We start from the raw sequence: 22,893 nt of genomic DNA, 5'->3' as shown, positions 1-22,893 counted from the left end.
GTAAAAGCATGATGTTTAATCAGGCACAAAAATGCTGATGGTTACTATTCATTACATCCACCTGTGAACAAGTAATTGGACTGCTGCATGGATTGGTCATTCCTGCTTTAAAAACCATGTCTCAGCACAGTGCTACACCTTCTGATGAAACCGTCGCTGGGGTTGATGGAGAAACGCGTTAAGGACCCGCCACGCTGCTGTCTTAAGCTCCTGTACGCTATACCTTCACCGCCACAGGCTGAGCCTTCATACCAGCGGTACCCACTTCAGCCACTCAGCCATCCGGCAGAGGGGTGCACCCTCCCTCCCCCTCCCTCCCCTCACGTATCCAGCTGACACCGCCGCTCCCACATCAAAATCACGTACCCTGTGTGCTGATCGTTGGTCTCGCTGAGACTACACTGGAACCAGTGGTGAGCAATCTAAACTCCAGGCGGATGGGGAGGTGGTAGCATAGCGCACTATTCTTGGCTACAGTCCATCTTTACAGCCATTACAAAAGCATTTAGAATACACCTTTAAGGAGACTTTGTTCAGTCTACCGACATGTGCTGTGAGCATTTATTGGACTTCCACTTGAACATAATCATATATGGACTGACTGTTGGCTTATCAGGTGATTCCGCAAAAAATTTACTATACCGTGCTTTAACATCAGCAGAGTCATTTATTGTTTTTAAAACATTTTTAAATATTCTTAATATTAATAAATTGTCTAAGACAAAACTATTTTTATATAAGCGCTCTCTTGTGATATTTTTTTTTCATAGTTTCTTACAGTATTACTTGGCTGTAGATACCAGGTGTAGTTTGAATGAGGGATGGCAGAACTTGGGTTCAGGCATCCAGGCCTGCCTTCAGGGTAGTGCTGCTGCTCGTGCCGCTGCCTGCCGGCTGCCGCCGTCTGTCCGCCGGCACTGACATTGTTTGCCCAGTGCCTGCAGACTATTGAAAATGTCCCTCTCAAGATGGTCGCCACCTCAGAGGAGACAGTTATTAAAGATACTAGAGGAGGCTCTTGTATCTTTAATAAATGTCCCCTCTGAGGCAGACATTTTGGGAGGGACATTTTCAATAGTTTCACTTGAAGCAGGCTGTTGAACAGCCTGCTGCGGCAGCAGGGAAGGGGGGAGGATGAGCAGAACCCCAGACAACGATTAGAACCCCATTACTATGATCAGGTACTGGGGGGGGGGGGGGGGGGGCATTACTGTGTGGGGCATAATATGATGATAGGGACATAAAAAATAAGAATTTACTTACCGATAATTCTATTTCTCGTAGTCCGTAGTGGATGCTGGGGAATCCGTAAGGACCATGGGGAATAGCGGCTCCGCAAGAGACTGGGCACAAAAGTAAAGCTTTAGGACTACCTGGTGTGCACTGGCTCTTACCCCTATGACCCTCCTCCAAGCCTCAGTTAGGATACTGTGCCCGGACGAGCGTACACAATAAGGAAGGATTTTGAATCCCGGGTAAGACTCATACCAGCCACACCAATCACACCGTACAACCTGTGATCTGAACCCAGTTAACAGCATGATAACAGAGGAGCCTCAAGAAAAGATGGCTCACTACAGCAATAACCCGAATTTTTTGGTAACAATAACTATGTACCAGTATTGCAGACAATCCGCACTTGGGATGGGCGCCCAGCATCCACTACGGACTACGAGAAATAGAATTATCGGTAAGTAAATTCTTATTTTCTCTAACGTCCTAAGTGGATGCTGGGGACTCCGTAAGGACCATGGGGATTATACCAAAGCTCCCAAACGGACGGGAGAGTGCGGATGACTCTGCAGCACCGAATGAGAGAACTCCAGGTCCTCCTCAGCCAGGGTATCAATTTTGTAGAATTTTACAAACGTATTTGCTCCTGACCAAGTAGCTGCTCGGCAAAGTTGTAAAGCCGAGACCCCTCGGGCAGCCGCCCAAGATGAGCCCACCTTCCTTGTGGAGTGGGCATTTACAGATTTTTGGCTGTGGCAGGCCTGCCACAGAATGTGCAAGCTGAATTGTACTACAAATCCAACGAGCAATAGTCTGCTTAGAAGCAGGAGCACCCAGCTTGTTGGGTGCATACAGGATAAACAGCGAGTCAGTTTTCCTGACTCCAGCCGTCCTGGAAACATATATTTTCAGGGCCCTGACAACGTCTAGCAACTTGGAGTCCTCCACGTCCCTAGTAGCCGCAGGCACCACAATAGGTTGGTTCAGGTGAAACGCTGAAACCACCTTAGGGAGAAACTGAGGACGAGTCCTCAATTCCGCCCTGTCCGAATGGAAAATCAGATAAGGGCTTTTACAGGATAAAGCCGCCAATTCTGACACGCGCCTGGCCCAGGCCAGGGCCAACAACATGACCACTTTCCATGTGAGATATTTTAACTCCACAGATTTAAGTGGTTCAAACCAATGTGACTTTTGGAACCCAAAAACTACATTGAGATCCCAAAGTGCCACTGGAGGCACAAAAGGAGGCTGTATATGCAGTACCCCTTTTACAAACGTCTGAACTTCAGGGACTGAAGCTAGTTCTTTTTGGAAGAAAATTGACAGGGCCGAAATTTGAACCTTAATGGACCCCAATTTCAGGCTCATAGACACTCCTGTTTGCAGGAAATGTAGGAATCGACCCAGTTGAATTTCCTCCGTCGGGCCTTACTGGCCTCGCACCACGCAACATATTTTCGCCAAATGCGGTGATAATGTTTTGCGGTTACATCCTTCCTGGCTTTGATCAGGATAGGGATGACTTCATCCGGAATGCCTTTTTTCCTTCAGGATCCGGCGTTCAACCGCCATGTCGTCAAACGCAGCCGCGGTAAGTCTTGGAACAGACAGGGTCCTTGCTGGAGCAGGTCCCTTCTTAGAGATAGAGGCCACGGATCCTCCGTGAGCATCTCTTGAAGTTCCGGTTACCAAGTCCTTCTTGGCCAATCCGGAGCCACGAATATAGTGCTTACTCCTCTCCATCTTATCAATCTCAGTACCTTGGGTATGAGAGGCAGAGGAGGGAACACATACACTGACTGGTACACCCACGGTGTTACCAGAGCGTCTACAGCTATTGCCTGAGGGTCCCTTGACCTGGCGCAATACCTGTCGAGTTTTTCCCAACGGTTTATAATCATGTGGAAGACTTCTGGGTGAAGTCCCCACTCTCCCGGGTGGAGGTCGTGCTGAGGAAGTCTGCTTCCCAGTTGTCCACTCCCGGAATGAATACTGCTGACAGTGCTATCACATGATTTTCCGCCCAGCGAAGAATCCTTGCAGCTTCTGCCATTGCCCTCCTGCTTCTTGTGCCACCCTGTCTGTTTACGTGGGTGACTGCCGTGATGTTGTCCGACTGGATCAACACCGGCTGACCTTGAAGCAGAGGTCTTGCTAAGCTTAGAGCACTGTAAATGGCCCTTAGCTCCAGGATATTTATGTGAAGTGATGTCTCCAGGCTTGACCATAAGCCCTGGATATTTCTTCCCTGTGTGACTGCTCCCCAGCCTCGCAGGCTGGCATCCGTGGTCACCAGGACCCAGTCCTGAATGCCGAATCTGCGTCCCTCTAGAAGATGAGCACTCTGCAACCACCACAGGAGGGACACCCTTGTCCTTGGTGACAGGGTTATCCGCTGATGCATCTGAAGATGCGACCCGGACCATTTGTCCAGCAGGTCCCACTGGAAAGTTCTTGCATGGAATCTGCCGAATGGGATTGCTTCGTAGGAAGCCACCATTTTACCCAGAACCCTTGTGCATTGATGCACTGAGACTTGGCTCGGTTTTAGGAGGTTCCTGACTAGCTCGGATAACTCCCTGGCTTTCTCCTCCGGGAGAAACACCTTTTTCTGGACTGTGTCCAGGATCATCCCTAGGAACAGAAGACAAGTCGTCGGAACTAGCTGCGATTTTGGAATATTGAGAATCCAATCGTGCTGCCGCAACACTACCTGAGATAGTGCTACACCGACCTCCAAATGTTCCCTGGATCTTACCCTGATCAGGGAATCGTCTAAGTAAGGGATAACTAAAATTCCCTTCCTTCGAAGGAATATCATCATTTCGGCCATTACCTTGGTAAAGACCCGGGGTGCCGTGGACCATCCATACGGCAGCGTCTGAACTGATAGTGACAGTTCTGTACCATAAACCTGAGGTACCCTTGATGAGAAGGGTAAATTTTGACATGAAGGTAAGCATCCTTGATGTCCCGAGACATCATGTAGTCCCCTTCTTCCAGGTTCGCAATCACTGCTCTGAGTGACTCAATCTTGAATTTGAACCTCTGTATGTAAGTGTTCAAAGATTTTAGATTTAGAATCGGTCTTACCGAGCCGTCCGGCTTCGGTACCACAACAGTGTGGAATAATACCCCGTTCCCTGTTGCAGGAGGGGTACCTTGATTATCACCTGCTGGGAATACAGCTTGTGAATGGCTTCCAAAACTGTCTCCCTGTCAGAAGGAGACATCGGTAAAGCCGACTTTAGGAAACGGCGAGGGGGAGACGTCTCAAATTCTAATTTGTACCCCTGAGATATCACCTGAAGGATCCAGGGGTCTACTTGCGAGTGAGCCCACTGCGCGCTGAAATTCATTGAGACGGGCCCCCCACCGTGCCTGATTCTGCTTGTAAAGCCCCAGCGTCATACTGAGGGCTTGGCAGAGGCGGGAGAGGGCTTCTGTTCCTGGGAACTGGCTGATTTCTGCAGCCTTTTTCCTCTCCCTCTGTCACGGGGCAGAAATGAGGAACCTTTTGCCCGCTTGTCCACGAAAAGACTGCGCCTGATAATACAGCGTCTTCTCATGTTGAGAGGCGACCTGGGGTACAAACGTGGATTTCCCAGCTGTTGCCGTGGCCACCAGGTCTGAAAGACCGACCCCAAATAACTCCTCCCCTTAATAAGGCAATACTTCCAAATGCCGTTTGGAATACGCATCACCTGACCACTGACGTGTCCATAACCCTCTACTGGTAGAAATGGACAACGCACTTAGACTTGATGCCAGTCGGCAAATATTCCGCTGTGCATCACGCATATATAGAAATGCATCTTTTAAATGCTCTATAGGCAAAAATATACTGTCCCTATCCAGGGTATCAATATTTTCAGTCAGGGAATCCGACCACGCCAACCCAGCACTGCACATCCAGGCTGAGGCGATTGCTGGTCGCAGTATAACACCAGTATGTGTGTAAATACATTTTAGGATACCCTCCTGCTTTCTATCAGCAGGATCCTTAAGGGCGGCCATCTCAGGAGAGGGTAGAGCCCTTGTTCTTACAAGCGTGTGAGCGCTTTATCCACCCTAGGGGATGTTTCCCAACGCACCCTAACCTCTGGCGGGAAAGGATATAATGCCAATAACATTTTAGAAATTATCAGTTGTTATCGGGGGAAACCCACGCATCATCACACACCTCATTTAATTTCTCAGATTCAGGAAAACTACAGGTAGTTTTTCCTCACCGAACATAATACCCCTTTTTGGTGGTACTCGTATTATCAGAAATGTGTAAAACATTTTTCATTGCCTCAATCATGTAACGTGTGGCCCTACTGGAAGTCACATTTGTCTCTTCACCGTCGACACTGGAGTCAGTATCCGTGTCGGCGTCTATATCTGCCATCTGAGGTAACGGGCGCTTTAGAGCCCCTGACGGCCTATGAGACGTCTGGACAGGCACAAGCTGAGTAGCCGGCTGTCTCATGTCAACCACTGTCTTTTATACAGAGCTGACACTGTCACGTAATTCCTTCCAACATTTCATCCACTCAGGTGTCGACCCCCTAGGGGGTGACATCACTATTACAGGCAATCTGCTCCGTCTCCACATCATTTTTCTCCTCATACATGTCGACACAAACGTACCGACATACAGCACACACACAGGGAATGCTCTGATAGAGGACAGGACCCCACTAGCCCTTTGGGGAGACAGAGGGAGAGTTTGCCAGCACACACCAGAGCGCTATATATATATACAGGGATAACCTTATATAAGTGTTTTTCCCCTTATAGCTGCTGTATCTTTAATACTGCGCGTAATTAGTGCCCCCCCTCTCTTTTTTAACCCTTTCTGTAGTGTAGTGACTGCAGGGGAGAGACAGGGAGCTTCCCTCCAACGGAGCTGTGAGGGAAAATGGCGCCAGTGTGCTGAGGAGATAGGCTCCGCCCCCTTATCGGCGGCCTTATCTCCCGTTTTTCTATGTATTCTGGCAGGGGTTAAATGCATCCATATAGCCCAGGAGCTATATGTGATGCATTTTTTGCCATCCAAGGTGTTTTTTATTGCGTCTCAGGGCGCCCCCCCCCCAGCGCCCTGCACCCTCAGTGACCGGAGTGTGAAGTGTGCTGAGAGCAATGGCGCACAGCTGCAGTGCTGTGCGCTACCTTGTTGAAGACAGGACGTCTTCTGCCGCCAATTTTCCGGACCTCTTCTGCCTTCTGGCTCTGTAAGGGGGCCGGCGGCGCGGCTCTGGGACCCATCCAGGCTGGGCCTGTGATCGTCCCTCTGGAGCTAATGTCCAGTAGCCTAAGAAGCCCAATCCACTCTGCACGCAGGTGAGTTCGCTTCTTCTCCCCTTAGTCCCTCGATGCAGTGAGCCTGTTGCCAGCAGGTCTCACTGAAAATAAAAAACCTAAACTAAAACTTTCACTAAGAAGCTCAGGAGAGCCCCTAGTGTGCACCCTTCTCGTTCGGACACAAAGATCTAACTGAGGCATGGAGGAGGGTCATAGGGGGAGGAGCCAGTGCACACCAGATAGTCCTAAAGCTTTCTTTAGATGTGCCCAGTCTCCTGCGGAGCCGCTATTCCCCATGGTCCTTACGGAGTCCCCAGCATCCACTTAGGACGTTAGAGAAATTATGAATATATATTTTTAAATATATGTTTCTTTATTTTTATGTATGTATTTATTTTTTTATTGGGAGGGGGGGGGGGGGTGAGAGGGGTGCTGGGCTGGTCCCGGACAATGGGCCAGACAACAGTAGGCACCTATACTATAAATGTGTTTGTCTCTGAAACATGGTTGAGATCTCTCAGCAATCTATTCACAATCAGTAATCAATTGTCACATTGTGGAAGGGAGGCAGCAAACGGCTGATTGAAGTGGAACATGGATGAATATGCTTTATCCGGCATTGCTGTATCTACCCACCTGTCACCAGTTGCCTACTGAACATTGCCTCACTGCTGCCAGAGACCAGCACAACACCTCATTAACACCTCTCTTGTCATAGACCTATCAAACATCTCTCTGTTACCTCTTCTCTAGAATGCATTAACTCCTGCTTTTGTCAAAGTACTATTTCTTCCTGTTTTCTGTACGTTTATTGCCATTACTTGAAATTTCCCGTACTTATAACTTAATGCATTCATTGACTTATAATATCTACTAGAGACCCACTAGAGTGTTCCTCATCAGTGTTTCCTCCGAACCCTCATTTACCACTAATATTACTTCTCTTCTTCAGGGACTAGCAGATCATCCAAGCTTACCCTGGAGAATATGGAAACCTACTTACAGGTAAGAGTGTGAAATGGTGAGATGTATGTGTTATACCCATAGATTCCTATATTACCAATCAGTTTATGATATCTCAGAGCCAGATCCAATTAGTAAGGAATTGCACAGTTGCAGGGACGCGGTTGTGCAATTCCGTACAAATAAAATTCAAAGGCAGCGCGAGGCATCTAAGATAAACCCAGAAGTCCTTTCTTCACAAGGGGCAGCTCTTAGAGACCATTATAATAGTATTATTACTGCCAAATGCACTATTTGTTTTGCAATCATCTTAACCCAAGGGGAAGCTTAACTGGTTAATTTATTCTCACCCATAGCGTCATAGGGGATCAGTATGACTTGTCGATGGACGGGAGGCTGGCTATTGGTAATGTGACAACAGCATTCTGAGCGGCGTCGGCATATAGATGCCAGCATTGCGTTCTCCTTGGGGATCTCGGCGTCGGTATATTGACCCCCGGGATGCATTTGTTGGGAAGGTAATTGCTTCCCCATCTTAGGTATCTGAAGTTACCTATTTCCCGGAAATAATTTTGGAAATGACCATGTGTTCTGTGCTTTATCCACTACTCCTAAAATAACTTGAAACAAAAAATATGAATAGCGCTCCCCAATTGGGATAAATATCACCAAAGCGTAATGTCCATCAGATTCTTGCAAGGAATGATGATGACAATAATTCACGTTCTGATATCTTCTCACATAGACGTCCAAGATGCCTCAAATGAGATTAGAAAAAACGCCTCTCATAGCGTAAAACAATTTTTCCATTTATTCTAAAACTTTAAAAATTCATATGATAACAATCAATCAGTTATCCACCACCATACAGAGTAACTGCGTAACAGAGTGGGCCTATACAAGGCATGTGTTGCACATGAAAGGGTTAGTCCCTGTGTAACTCCTCCACGGTCCAGTTGTTCTGCCCTTCAAGGTTCCACGCTGTATCAGTCTCTGCCTTGATCCACCAACGCGTTTCAACATAAAGTCTTTTTCAAGGTGTACTGGTGGTTGTCAGGCCTTCTATATTTATACTACTACTAGCCAATCATAAGTAAGTGGGCGGTCTTACATTCATTAATACATTTACAATCCTCAATTTCACTCAGTTATAAACCCTTTTAACATTCTATAGTATCCCCAACCTGTACTATAGAATGTTAAAAGGGTTTATAACTGAGTGAAATTGAGGATTGTAAATGTATTAATGAATGTAAGACCGCCCACTTACTTATGATTGGCTAGTAGTAGTATAAATATAGAAGGCCTGACAACCACCAGTACACCTTGAAAAAGACTTTATGTTGAAACGCGTTGGTGGATCAAGGCAGAGACTGATACAGCGTGGAACCTTGAAGGGCAGAACAACTGGACCGTGGAGGAGTTACACCCGGGACTAACCCTTTCATGTGCAACACATGCCTTGTATAGGCCCACTCTGGTACGCAGTTACTCTGTATGGTGGTGGATAACTGATTGATTGTTATCATATGAATTTTTAAAGTTTTAGAATAAATGGAAAAATTGTTTTACGCTATGAGAGGCGTTTTTTCTAATCTCATTTGAGGCATCTTGGACGTCTATGTGAGAAGATATCAGAACGTGAATTATTGTCATCATCATTCCTTGCAAGAATCTGATGGGCATTACGCTTTGGTGATATTTATCCCAATTGGGGAGCGCTATTCATATTTTTTTGTTTCATATATGCACTTAGGTTTGTGGTAACCTGTTGAGTAGCTGCACCCCTTGCATTTCAGCGCAGTTGATATATTTCTTTGTTTGAAACTCCTAAAATAACTTGGTCCTAGGTTGTTTTTAATCAACACTGCAATGTAAGTAGTTCTGGAGATGGTCCTCTAGAGGGCAGACAAACTCTATGAAACCAATGTAACCAGGGGCGCCAAACATTTCTAAGTTGGGGAGGGGGGGTTATAATTGTTGAATATCGCCCCCTCTGGGGCAACTGGACTTATCCACCACTCACCTGACAGGGATAGGTATATATCTACATTTATAAAGATCTATCTAACTGTCTAGGGGTGGGGGAAGGGGAAGGAAGGGGGAGCTGAGAGGGTGGGGTTGGGGGGGGGGGGCACGTGAAGGGGGAGGTGAGAGGGAAGGGGGGAGGAACACGTGAAGGGGGAGGTGAGAGGGAAGGGGGGAGGAAACGTGAAGGGGGAGGTGAGGAGGGCGCTGGGCTGGTCCCAGGCAAGGGTCCAGACCACAGTAAATAGCCACACGCGGTACGGTCTGGAGCTGATTGCAGGGCAGAGGAGGTCTCAGGAGGCAGACTGTGGGGAATGTACATTGATTGTTGCCCCTCAAATATTGTTGCCCCCTTCCCCACCCCCCATTCTGACAGCTATTAATGTAACTAATTGTAAGTGTATGCATAATTACAGCATATATTTGTAGATTTATGTACTCCCAAACCAGTAGCGGATCTTGCTACGGGCAAGCAGGACTTTTGCCCGGGGCGCCGCCTTCCGGAGTGCGCTGCACCATGTCAAGATCCACCACTGCTGTGCCCTCCGCTGCCCGCTGTGTCCCCCGGCTGTGCGGCTGTGTCTCCTGCGCGTCTTGTTTCCCTTCGTGGAGAGGACCTTTGCTGAGCGGTGCACGATGACGTCATCGCGCACCGCACAGCAAAGGTCCTCTCCACGAAGGGAACTAGACACTACGCGTCTAGTTTCCCTTCGTGGAGGGGACATTTTGCTGTGCGGTGCACAATGACATCATCGTGCACCGCTCAGCATTTAAGCAGCGCTACTACTGTACAGGGGATGTAACTGACCACGCCCCCTGATTAAGCCACACCCCTGTTTCCTGCCCCGGGCGCGGAGAGGGCTCGAACCGGCCCTGTCCCAAACCCTCCATCAACCCCAAAGTCTTGTCAAAGTCAGAAAAATATCTCTATACACACTGCCATATTTGCACCTCATACAGGTCCGCGCTGCGCATGCGTACGCTCTCCCGTGTGCGCACATACTCACAGTCGCGGGCACCCGCAGGCGCACGGTATGCGTATTTACGGTAGAGTTTATGTGATCGTAGCGTGCGACTCAATCGTTACATATTTTCACTATATAATGTATTTTGTAGATCATGGTCCCTTTGATAGATTCTGAAAGTTTAGTTAATATAGCATGTTCCTGAACAGAGAGATCCCTCTTTGTATTGTACGAAGGGTCTAACAGGGGTCATACAGTGGTGTTTGGTACCCATCGGAAGAGTATTTAAATAGCAATATTCCGGTGTTGGTTTGGAGCGGATTAATCGCTCGTGCGAATAGTTATGGACATAAGAAGTTTATGTCCATTTACTATTATTTGTTCTTATTTAATCATGCGGCGGGAAACCCAGTATCCCACCCACCTGACTAGTTGGAAGCAGTCACAGCCCACCTGTATGAATCAACCTATGACCTTTTGTTATAATGCGAAGCCGAATTCCTGTGTCCAATGAACAATGAGATTGTAGGGACCATTGAATTGTATTGTGTGTGGGGCATAAATAGGCAGGCCGACCATATCCAGTTCACTCTCTTCAACGGTTCTCATTGCTGATAATCGGGAGCTGGATATCGAGGCGCATGCGATCGTTTCCCCTTGTGCGTAAGTGTTTCTCCGCAATCATATTGATCTTCTTGTTATTGTGAGCCAATTTCTCTCTCTCTCTCTCTCCTCATCTTTCTCTCTCATTTTCCCTTAAATAGTATTGTATTGTATTGTATTTCCTGTGTAGTTATCTGGTTAGGTAGTCTATGTTATATTGTAGTGTATGACTTGTATTGTGTTTAATTCTTTTGCAAGTATAGCATTCATAATATATATATTAGGCGTTGGACCCTGAGCACGGTATCTGTGTATTTCTTATAGTGTTAATTATTCTCAGAGCGTCGGTGACGCTCAAGCAGCTTTAAAGGTAATAAGGTTATACTGTGTTGCATTTACACTCTATCATTACACTAAGGTTTTACTGCACAACACACTGTTTATGGTTTAGATAAAAAGGTTTAATATTGTGAGCGTCAGCGCCGCTGGTGATCTCCTCGTGGTCCCGAGCGTCCGCTACGCTATAGCGAATCATTACGTTAGTCGGCAGCCAATAGCGTGCCTGCCTGTGATCTCTTGGCCGTGAGCGAACGTGACGCTTGAGCGTCTCGACTACGGCTAAGCGATTGTTACGCAACAAGCGTACCCTTACGGTACTTCATACGTAGATAGCGTACAGTGTTCTTAGACCTCATAAAGGGTATTATATACGATAAATATTCAGCTTTATCAATTGGCGGCTCGCCCGTCCTTCACATATCTGCACTAGGTAGATACAGCAGACATTATCCATCAGCAAAGGGCGGGAGGTTATATTCCTCGTAGTGCTGTCGGGATAAGCGTCTGCTTCTCTTAGTAAAGGGTGCTGAAGGAACCCGGGAACCGGAGGTAAGAACAAAACAATAGTGTCTTTTTAAAACTGTTTATTTTTCTGTCTTGCGTACACACGCACGCACACATATATATCTGCATTTCCTTTTCATTTGTGTATTTTCGTATGTCACTCTCCTGTTTGCCAGTTTTATAATTGATAAACGTGCTTAGAGAGATTTGTCACTATTTTATAGTTTAAGAGTAAAGGTAACATAGTTAAAGTATAGACAAACACACAGCTTTGCCTGGGAGATAAGGCGAAGTCAGTGTGGTGTGCGGTAGATGATCAAGGATCATCTACATTGATTAACGTATAAATTGTGTTACGGTGGATCTTTATTTTGCGTACGCGTGTCTCTAACAAGGACTGAGATTTGCGTACGCAAACCAAAGGCCGACGCACGCAGCGTATATCGCGGAGCGTCCGGGTACGCCCACGTAACTCAAATCACAAGTTTTTTTTTCTCTTCCTCTCAACGCGATAAGTAGCGCAACGCGGTAAATAACGCAAGGCGATAAATCGCGCAAATCTATTTTAACATTCGAAATTTAAATTAACAGATCCTTCTCCTAATTGGTAACACATCTGGTCTAAAGAAAAATTTCTGCGCAGAAATAGAAATAGAAACAAAAGTGTATATGCGGTGAGTGAGTGTTTGTTTTTACAATTTTTAAGGTTGAACCACAAGAAAAGTCGAGTACTCGTGAGGTACATGCGTGTAAGTGACGTACATGGTGGCTAGGGAGGCATCCCTGGTTAAAACATAAAATTTGAGCATTAGAGTGTAGCAGACCAGGAGGTCATACTGTAACAGACCAGGAGGTCATAGCAGACCAGCAGGTTCAGGTACAGCAGACAAGGAAGTCCGCTATAGAGTCAAGAGGCACAACACCAAGAAAGGGTTGGTGCAACACCCATATAGGCCATATAAGCTCTGGCTGAAGGAATTCGCAGCCGTAATTTTCGATTCCGTTGGTCGCTCAGTACATAAGATTAGTTGCTTATGTACTAAACGATTGTACCGCACGTAATTGTGTACATTAGTTAGTAATCTGACCTAGTACCATTAGAGTAAAGGGGTCACAAACGCTATTTGTACATTCTAACGTGATTTGTGTAATTTTTTTATTTTAAGGGAAGTTCGCTGCTCACTCAGGAACTATCCAACAACCAATAGTTACTGGAAAGAGTAAGTGTTCTTCGGATCACCCTCGCAGGTTCCAGTAAATAGAGGTTCAGGTCGCAGGGGCCCTGGGTCGAGTACGCCAGCACCATATCGGTGTGATCAGGTCGTATTGGTCGGCGTGGGCGAGTGAGTGGGGTACTCGGTAAACCGCCACCGTCAGCCTATTTTGAACATTTGGTTTGCGTAAGGGTTGGCTGAATAAAGCAACACTTTCGAACTATGGGGGCCACTTGTTCAGGTAGGGGGCGATCAACCTCGGTTCGGGTTGATTCAGTGAACCGACCAATTGGGTCGGCAAGGTACGTAATGTGTGAGAAATACGGAAGTCACACAGAAGCTTTATGTGATGAATGGGAGAGAATGACAGTACATGACGGGGAGAAATTCCCAAGAGTAGGTAGCTTCAGCTCAGAAGTGTTACAAAATTTAAGGAGGAGGATATGTCTCATTAAATCAGCAAAGAGACGAATCAAACATTACGATTATTTGCAGTTGTGGCAACAGGAAGGTGACATACAGAGAGGATTGGCTCAGGCTGCGGGATCTGGCTCTATCAGAAAACTGATCGCCACGGCCCCACCGCCACCATATATATCGGGAGAAAAATTGGTTGCGGAGAATGACGCATTAAGGTGTAACAAACAACAAACACTTAGCAACTGTGTAAATGTTAAAGATAATGTTAACCAATTAACCAATGCAAGTATTAACCCGTGCAAGTTGTACCCTGTTTTGAACTTTCCTCAGGAGTGTGATCAAGAGGACGAATCGGCAACAATTTCAGCGCTCTCTCTAGCAGCCACCATAGCAGAGACCACAGTAGGCACAGCTCCACCCCCGAGATTAGTAACAAAAGCCCCTAGCGGAGGGATAGGTGAGGTCGTATCAACGGGTAAGTACGGCACCACACACTATGCTGAAACTATTTCACCACAGCTTGTAGAATCTACACAGAATGAGGTTGTTAGAGTTAATCCCGTTAGAGTAATAGCAGTGCCAAATGGGAAAACAGACATATCAGGAGCCACTCCCATTAGGAACATTGCCATGTACAGCCCATTTTCCCGAATGGAATTAAGGACCATAGTGTCTGAATTCCCTGACCCTAGAAAAGACTTAGTTGCCAGCCAAAAATACATCAGAGACTTAGGTAACACTGTAGAGCCCAACAATAAAGACTGGCAGATATTGCTGAGAGCATGTTTACCCTCCAATGTTGACGCAACTCAATTTTTAGCTGACTGCGGATTAGATCAGGATGTACCTCTTACAGATGTGTACAACAAAGATAATGTAAAAAGAATAAGCTTACAGTTAAAAGAGTATTTCCCAGCGGTAGTTAAATGGAACAAAATATTCTCCATTAAACAAAAGGAGTCAGAGACAGCTGCAGAGTATTTTCACAGAGCATTATCAGAAATGGCAAAATACACAGGCATAGAGGACATTAAAACAAACACAAACCATCGAGAAGTAGCAGTATCGGTACTGATGGATGGTTTAAAAGAGTCATTGAAGAATAGGGTACAGACCACACAACCATGTTGGCGAGGTCTGTCTGTGGCTACTTTGAGAGAGGCTGCTATTGATCACGATAGAAACATCACCAGACACAGGGAACAACAAGGTGATAAATTAATGGCCGTAAGTATACAGGCCCTGACCACAAGGCAGCCTTTGTTTATATCACCAAACCCTGTGGGTAAGTCAAGTGTGGTTACTTGTTATTCTTGTCATAAACAGGGACACATGGCACGAGATTGTAGAGTAAAGAATTCACGAAACTCATACCAACCCCCTAGACAACGACACGACACACGACATTGGGATCAGGGTCTGCAGAAACGGAGTTATGAGCCACATACAGGGGAAACAAAAAGATACCCCCCGAACAGAGACTGGCACGCCTCTGGTAGTTCCCAGTTAACTCCGTCACAAGTAGTTGCTGCCAGCGGGATTCAGGGAGGTCACCATACCCAATAGGGGTGTGGCCATACCTGTAATCTGCAGCCAGTAAAATTGATTGCAAGCCTTGGAAGTGAACCCGAAATTGCAATCAATGTAGCTGGTAAATCATTAAACTTTCTTGTAGATACGGGGGCGGCCAAATCAGTGATCAATTCGACAGTGGGCATGAGGACCACTGGTAGGACAATTCCAGCCGTGGGAGTAACAGGAGTAGTCCAGCATTACCCTGTTAGCAAACCAGCAGAGATTACAATAGGGCCTTTACATACCAAGCATTCCTTTTTGCTGGCTGCATCGGCACCGACCAATCTCCTGGGTAGAGACTTACTGTGTAAAATGGGGTGCGTCATTTATTGTACTCCTGAAGGTGTATTCTTGGACATACCTGAGAATCACGCTCAGGAAGTGCGAGACATGTTAGACTCCCCATCAAAATTAATGTCACATACCATTATGACAAATAGGACTCCATCCCAAGTAGAAGAAATGACATCTCAGATACCAGAGTCACTTTGGACTAAAGATGGACAGGACACTGGATTAATGGCAAACGTAGCTCCGGTAGTTGTACAAGTAAAAGATGGTAGGATAGCTCCAAAAATCCCACAGTACCCTCTGAAGCCAGAGGTGGAGTTAGGAGTTTACCCAGTAATAGAGCGCTTGCTACAACAGGGCATTCTGGTAAGAACGTCCAGCACTGCTAATAGTCCCATCTTCCCTGTTAAAAAGAGTGGGGGGAGGGGTTACAGGCTAGTGCAGGATCTAAGGGGGATTAACAAAATAGTTGAGAGTCAGTTCCCCGTAGTGCCAAATCCAGCTGTCATCCTAATGCAAATCCCTCCCACTGCGAAATTTTTCACTGTTATTGACCTCTGCTCCGCTTTCTTTTCGGTACCTCTGCACCCTGACAGCCAATATTTGTTCGCATTTACATACAGAGGAGTCCAATACACATGGACTCGATTACCCCAAGGATTCATAGATAGTCCAAGTATATTTTCTCAGGCTTTGCATGATTGTTTACAGTCTTTCCAACCAGTGAGTGGATCAGTATTGATACAGTATGTGGATGATTTACTGCTGTGTTCAGATTCACTGGAAGCGTCCCTGAAGGATACGAAACAGCTCCTGTTTCATCTTTCAGACACAGGACACAAGGTTTCCAAAGACAAGTTGCAATTATGCCAGACTAAGGTAAAATATTTGGGACACTGTCTAACACAAGGACTGAGACACCTGACCGCTGATAGAATTCAAGCAATTAGAGACATGACTCTGCCACAAACCCAGCAGCAGATCAGAACATTCTTAGGAATGTGTGGGTATTGCCGTAATTGGATCCCAGGATTTTCCATTTTAGCGTTACCTTTGCAGGAGATGGTCTCCTCAAACAAACCTGATCGGATTTCGCATACAGACGAGTCTGAGGCAGCATTTGAGAGACTTAAACAGTGCCTAACGCAGGCACCAGCATTAGGTATGCCAGACTATGGGAAACCCTTTGAACTATACGGAACAGAAAGTGCTGGTTGCGTGGCAGGCGTACTAACCCAAAAGCACGGTGATGCCAGCAGGCCAGTAGCATATTACAGCGCTCAGCTAGACACGGTAGCGCGATCCCTCCCCACATGCTTGCGAAGCGTTGCTGCGATAGCATTGCTAGTAACGAAAAGCGAAGACGTCGTGCTAGGTCACAACCTCACAATTCATACACCACATGCAGTGTCAGCCTTGTTAAATTCTGCCCAAACCAGGCACGTCTCATCAGCGCGGTTTACAAGATGGGAATTGGCACTAATGGCCCCCGTAAACATCACCATAAGGAGATGCAGTGCATTAAATCCTGCAACATATCTCCCAGGTGTGTCTGGACAGACACAAAGGGTGGAGGATGAGAGTGGTGGGGAAGGAGGATTTAATACAAAGGAAGACACTCATGATTGTATGGAATATTTGACTCAAAATTTTACCGCAAGGCCTGACATCAGTGACAACCCACTGGAAGATGTAGAACTTACGTTCTACACGGACGGTAGTTGTCATAGACAGTCAGACTCGGGAGACTTGTGTACTGGATACGCAGTCGTAGATGACCAAGGCACCATAGAAGCGGAACCGCTAGGCCCACCTCACTCAGCCCAGGTTGCTGAACTGGTCACCCTAACCAGAGCATGTGAATTGGCTAAGGGAAAATCAGCCAATATCTACACCGATTCTAGATACGCATTCGGGGTAGTCCATGATTTCGGAGCCCTATGGCGTCTCAGAAATTTCATGACGGCCGCTGGTACACCGGTAGCGCATGCAGCTCATATAAAAAGACTTCTAACAGCGATACAGGAACCCGACAGAGTGGCTGTTATCAAGTGTAAAGCACACACATATAGCCAGGACCCAGTATCACTTGGTAACAGCCGAGCAGACGAAGCTGCTAAGTTAGCAGCTGCTACCCCCAGACAGACAGACACCGCACAATTGATGGTATTTAATACCATCAACACACAGAAGTTGTGTGAAATGCAAAATTTGTGTTCCACACAGGAAAAGGCAGTCTGGAAGGCAAAGGGATATGGCCAGGAGTCCTCAGGACTCTGGACGGATGGACATGGTAAACCAGTGGCCCCCAGAGCATACCTTCCATGTTTGGCTGAAGCAGCTCACGGGCTGACTCATCTAGGCAAGGAAGGGATGTGCAAGTTGGTAAGAGCATATTGGTGAGCCCCAGGATTCTCATCTCATGCGAGTAAAAGAGCAATGTCATGCCTTACCTGTTTGAGAAAGAATATCGGAAAAGCAATACCTACAGAACCATCCCATATCCCACCTGCCGGCGGCCCTTTCCAAGTAATACAGATTGACTTCATACAATTACCCCCTTGTCGGAATTTGAAATATGTACTTGTTTGTATAGATGTTTTCTCAAATTGGGTCGAAGCATTTCCTGCGGCCACAAATACCGCAATGTTTACTGCTAAGAAAATTGTGCAGGAATTTGTATGTAGATATGGTATCCCTAGAATAATCGAAAGTGATAGGGGTACCCATTTTACAGGTGATGTCTTTCAAGGAATGTGTAAGTTGATGGGAATTGATAGCAAGCTGCACACTCCGTACCGTCCACAGGCAAGTGCGAAGGTGGAAAGAGTGAACAGCACTATTAAAAATAAACTGAGTAAAGTTATGGCAGAAACAGGATTGACATGGCCAGAAGCTTTACCCATTGTATTGTACAGTATCAGAACCACTCCCAGGTCCCCTCTTAATCTGTCTCCCTTTGAAATCTTGTTTGGTCGACAACCGCATGTCATGATTAACCCTCAGGATGATTTGAAATGTAACAATGAAGTAACTGTAAAATACTTGATTAACATGAGTAAACAGTTAAGGAATCAAAATGATAATCTGAAGTTGGTGATTCCTGATTTACCAGATAGTAATTGTCATGACATTGAACCTGGGGATTATGTAATGATACGGAATTTTCTACGCTCAGGTTGCCTTATTGACAGATGGGAAGGACCATACCAGGTTTTATTGACTAGCACTACAGCATTGAAGGTTGCTGAGAGAGAGACTTGGGTTCATTCGTCCCACTGCAAGAAGGTCGCTGATCCAGAGAAGTCCTGTGATAAGGAACAGACGGTAGAGGTTGTATCACTGGAGTGTCTGTTCCAGGAGGACTGAGGCGGCACCTGAACGTTGATAATCACAAGACCAAAAGCAGTTGTCGAACCTTTTATTGTTTTTCTCCAACTTCCCATCCCATCTCCCTCAATTATTTTTTCCCCCTTCTCATTCTTCTCCGTTTCCTCCTACAAGATGGACTTGCCCCAAGAGACTGTGATCCGGATTTTCCTGTTGACCATGATGTTGACCAGAGCAGTCTGTTCCGGCGAGAGTACCATGGAGGTCGAGAGAGGTTCTGGAATGGGTTCTGATGATAAAGATGGAGGCGTAGTTTTCCAAGAACAACTTAACCAACAAGTAAAGGCGAGTATCAGAAAACGATCCGATAGCATTGACCATAGAAGGAATTGTGAAGGATTGTTAGCTGAAGAAAACTGTATCTGTAGGCTATGTAACAATGTCATTGAGGATGGGTGCATTAAGAAATGCCAATCCAGTTTTAATATCCATATGGACCGGCATCCATTGAGTGACTATCACTCCTTAGTGGGTAGTGTGTTAAATAAAACAGATTGTTGGGTATGCTCTCAAGTACCTCAGGGTCATAGCAAATCAGGGCTAGTACCATTTCCTTTAACGATAGGGGAGGTACTTGAGCTAAGCGGTGGGAGACCGGTGGACCGGAGGTTTAATATCTCCAGCCCTCCTAGTTTGAAGCTCCACCAATACCATGTGGATAGGTCCCTATTATGTTTCAACATCTCCAATCCCCGAAAGCCGGGAAATTGGGAAGTGTCATGGAGTAACCAAACCATGACCTTTTCGCATAGAGCAGATAGAATGCCTACAGATACAGAGCTTGTACGCCACATAGCCAGTAGAGGAAAATCTTTCCGGTATAGGTACACCTTAGGAAATAGGATTACGAGAGTTGGAGAGGTATCACCAGGATACTGTGCACATATCGTACAACCTGATACGTGTACTAAGCAGATGGAAGAATTAGGGTCAGGAGATTTCACATGGAAGGTGTGTAATATGGTTATGTCCTACTCCGTCCCATATGTTCTCCCCGATGATGCATATTTCATATGCGGGAGAAAGGCGTATAAGTGGCTTGCCCCAAACTCTGAAGGATTGTGTTATATTGGAAAAGTATTGCCTGAAGTAATGACTGTATCACATGACAAAATGAAAGACATACACCGTGGTGCCCAAGCTCCTTATACTCACACCCACTACGAGCACGTAGTTAAAAGGCACCTGATAGAGAGGACAGAGCATCCGGCCTCTGATCTGATAAGTGAATCCACCGGGATTCAATTCTTAATCGCGTTAGATTTCACCCGCACCGCTAGAGGAGTGCTGAATTATAAATACATATCGGCGCTCGCAAACTTGTTAGATAATATCACTGAAATGTATGATGACACGTTTAGGTATACTGGAAGGGAACTTCAAGCTTACAAAACAGAACTGGTACAGCATAGAATGGTTCTTAATTACCTTACAGCAGTGACAGGCGGATATTGTGTCACACTGGCGACGCAACACGGCGTGAAATGTTGCACATATATTACAAATAGCACCGAGGATCCAGTCGAGGTCATAGACCAAAAGATGGACGATATTCTCCAATTGAAGTGGGAATTTCGCAAAAGACACAATCTCACTCTTGCTGCTGTAGGTAATGAGCTGACTGGTTGGGTGTCATGGTTGAACCCGCGAAATTGGTTTTCTGGTTTAGGAGAATGGGCTCAAGGAGTCATAATGGATGTTGGGAAGTTTCTCCTGTGTATCTTAGGTGTTGTCATATCGATTGGATTGATATTTAGATGCGGTCAGGCTTTAATGAAGTGCAAACATCGTACAAGGGTAATGAGTTTGAGGAGTGAGGAAACTGTAATTCCAATGGACTTGATTTATGACCCAACGGTAGAAACAATGATGTAATGAAAATGCGATTATACGGTCCGTTTCTTTCACCTGTTTTTCCGTTTTCTTCCAAGGTAAAAAGACCCACTTGGACGAGGAATTTGATGAGCCGATATACAGACAACAGATGGATTAAAGAAGAAGTACTGACAACCTTATACACAGATTTTTTATGAACTATGCCATGGATCCCCAGTTTCCCTAGAAATTTTAAAATTACGCTAGCCCAACACTTTTGTAAATCCGTGGACATTGACAGCTTTTGCCCGCACCTTATGGGCAAAAGCACAAAGAAGACTGCATTCAACAGACACCGAACAAGACTTCAACCGACAAATGTACATTAACCTGACATAGAATACCACTGCATTTACCATAAGTGTTCTTTATCTTCATTTCTACAACCCTCAGGTAATGACACACATAGTCGATAGGGAATACAGGCACAGATATCAGCAACCACATACCTCCCCCATTCATGTATCATCAACTAAAATGTGCTCCCCCATTTTGTTACAACCACAGCCGAAAAGAGCTCGGTAGAGTTTGACAGCCCATCCACAGACCCTTAATACGGGATAAGAAGGAATTCAAATGTATACTTCGCAATACCTCGAAGCTTGATGTACCACACGTACGGCACGATGATACATGACCCCCCCAAACATGGACTCATACACACATGCTTCTGCTATCTCACTAGGTCATACCCTCTTCACACCTTGTCCTCTCTCCTCCCTTACCCAACCATGGAAATGTATTAACCCCTGACATATATTTTTCTCCTTTTGAAATGTTTTAGAAGGTGGCAGTTATTATTGACTGCCAAAGGGTGGACTGTCAAAGTCAGAAAAATATCTCTATACACACTGCCATATTTGCACCTCATACAGGTCCGCACTGCGCATGCGTACGCTCTCCCGTGTGTGCGCATACTCACAGTCGCGGGCACCCGCAGGCGCACGGTATGCGTATTTACGGTAGAGTTTATGTGATCGTAGCGTGCGACTCAATCGTTACATATTTTCACTATATAATGTATTTTGTAGATCATGGTCCCTTTGATAGATTCTGAAAGTTTAGTTAATATAGCATGTTCCTGAACAGAGAGATCCCTCTTTGTATTGTACGAAGGGTCTAACAGGGGTCATACAGTGGTGTTTGGTACCCATCGGAAGAGTATTTAAATAGCAATATTCCGGTGTTGGTTTGGAGCGGATTAATCGCTCGTGCGAATAGTTATGGACATAAGAAGTTTATGTCCATTTACTATTATTTGTTCTTATTTAATCATGCGGCGGGAAACCCAGTATCCCACCCACCTGACTAGTTGGAAGCAGTCACAGCCCACCTGTATGAATCAACCTATGACCTTTTGTTATAATGCGAAGCCGAATTCCTGTGTCCAATGAACAATGAGATTGTAGGGACCATTGAATTGTATTGTGTGTGGGGCATAAATAGGCAGGCCGACCATATCCAGTTCACTCTCTTCAACGGTTCTCATTGCTGATAATCGGGAGCTGGATATCGAGGCGCATGCGATCGTTTCCCCTTGTGCGTAAGTGTTTCTCCGCAATCATATTGATCTTCTTGTTATTGTGAGCCAATTTCTCTCTCTCTCTCTCTCCTCATCTTTCTCTCTCATTTTCCCTTAAATAGTATTGTATTGTATTGTATTTCCTGTGTAGTTATCTGGTTAGGTAGTCTATGTTATATTGTAGTGTATGACTTGTATTGTGTTTAATTCTTTTGCAAGTATAGCATTCATAATATATATATTAGGCGTTGGACCCTGAGCACGGTATCTGTGTATTTCTTATAGTGTTAATTATTCTCAGAGCGTCGGTGACGCTCAAGCAGCTTTAAAGGTAATAAGGTTATACTGTGTTGCATTTACACTCTATCATTACACTAAGGTTTTACTGCACAACACACTGTTTATGGTTTAGATAAAAAGGTTTAATATTGTGAGCGTCAGCGCCGCTGGTGATCTCCTCGTGGTCCCGAGCGTCCGCTACGCTATAGCGAATCATTACGTTAGTCGGCAGCCAATAGCGTGCCTGCCTGTGATCTCTTGGCCGTGAGCGAACGTGACGCTTGAGCGTCTCGACTACGGCTAAGCGATTGTTACGCAACGAGCGTACCCTTACGGTACTTCATACGTAGATAGCGTACAGTGTTCTTAGACCTCATAAAGGGTATTATATACGATAAAT

The 22,893-nt window shown here is 45.7% G+C and overlaps 1 long non-coding RNA gene across 1 annotated transcript in view; it reads left to right on the top strand.

The window, feature by feature from the left end:
* The window catches only part of LOC134936046 (uncharacterized), a 406,776-nt gene that overhangs the window by 260,451 nt on the left and 123,432 nt on the right, over positions 1–22,893 (top strand). Inside the window, exon 2 of the long non-coding RNA XR_010180446.1 lies at positions 7,478–7,530. This is a non-coding gene — a long non-coding RNA (uncharacterized LOC134936046). The remainder of the gene's footprint in view (positions 1–7,477; positions 7,531–22,893) is intronic.

This window comes from Pseudophryne corroboree, chromosome 6, assembly GCF_028390025.1.
Source record: "Pseudophryne corroboree isolate aPseCor3 chromosome 6, aPseCor3.hap2, whole genome shotgun sequence".
Lineage (NCBI taxonomy): Eukaryota > Metazoa > Chordata > Amphibia > Anura > Myobatrachidae > Pseudophryne > Pseudophryne corroboree.
Note: the sequence above shows the minus strand (reverse complement) of the source record. Positions and strands in the feature narration are given on the sequence as shown.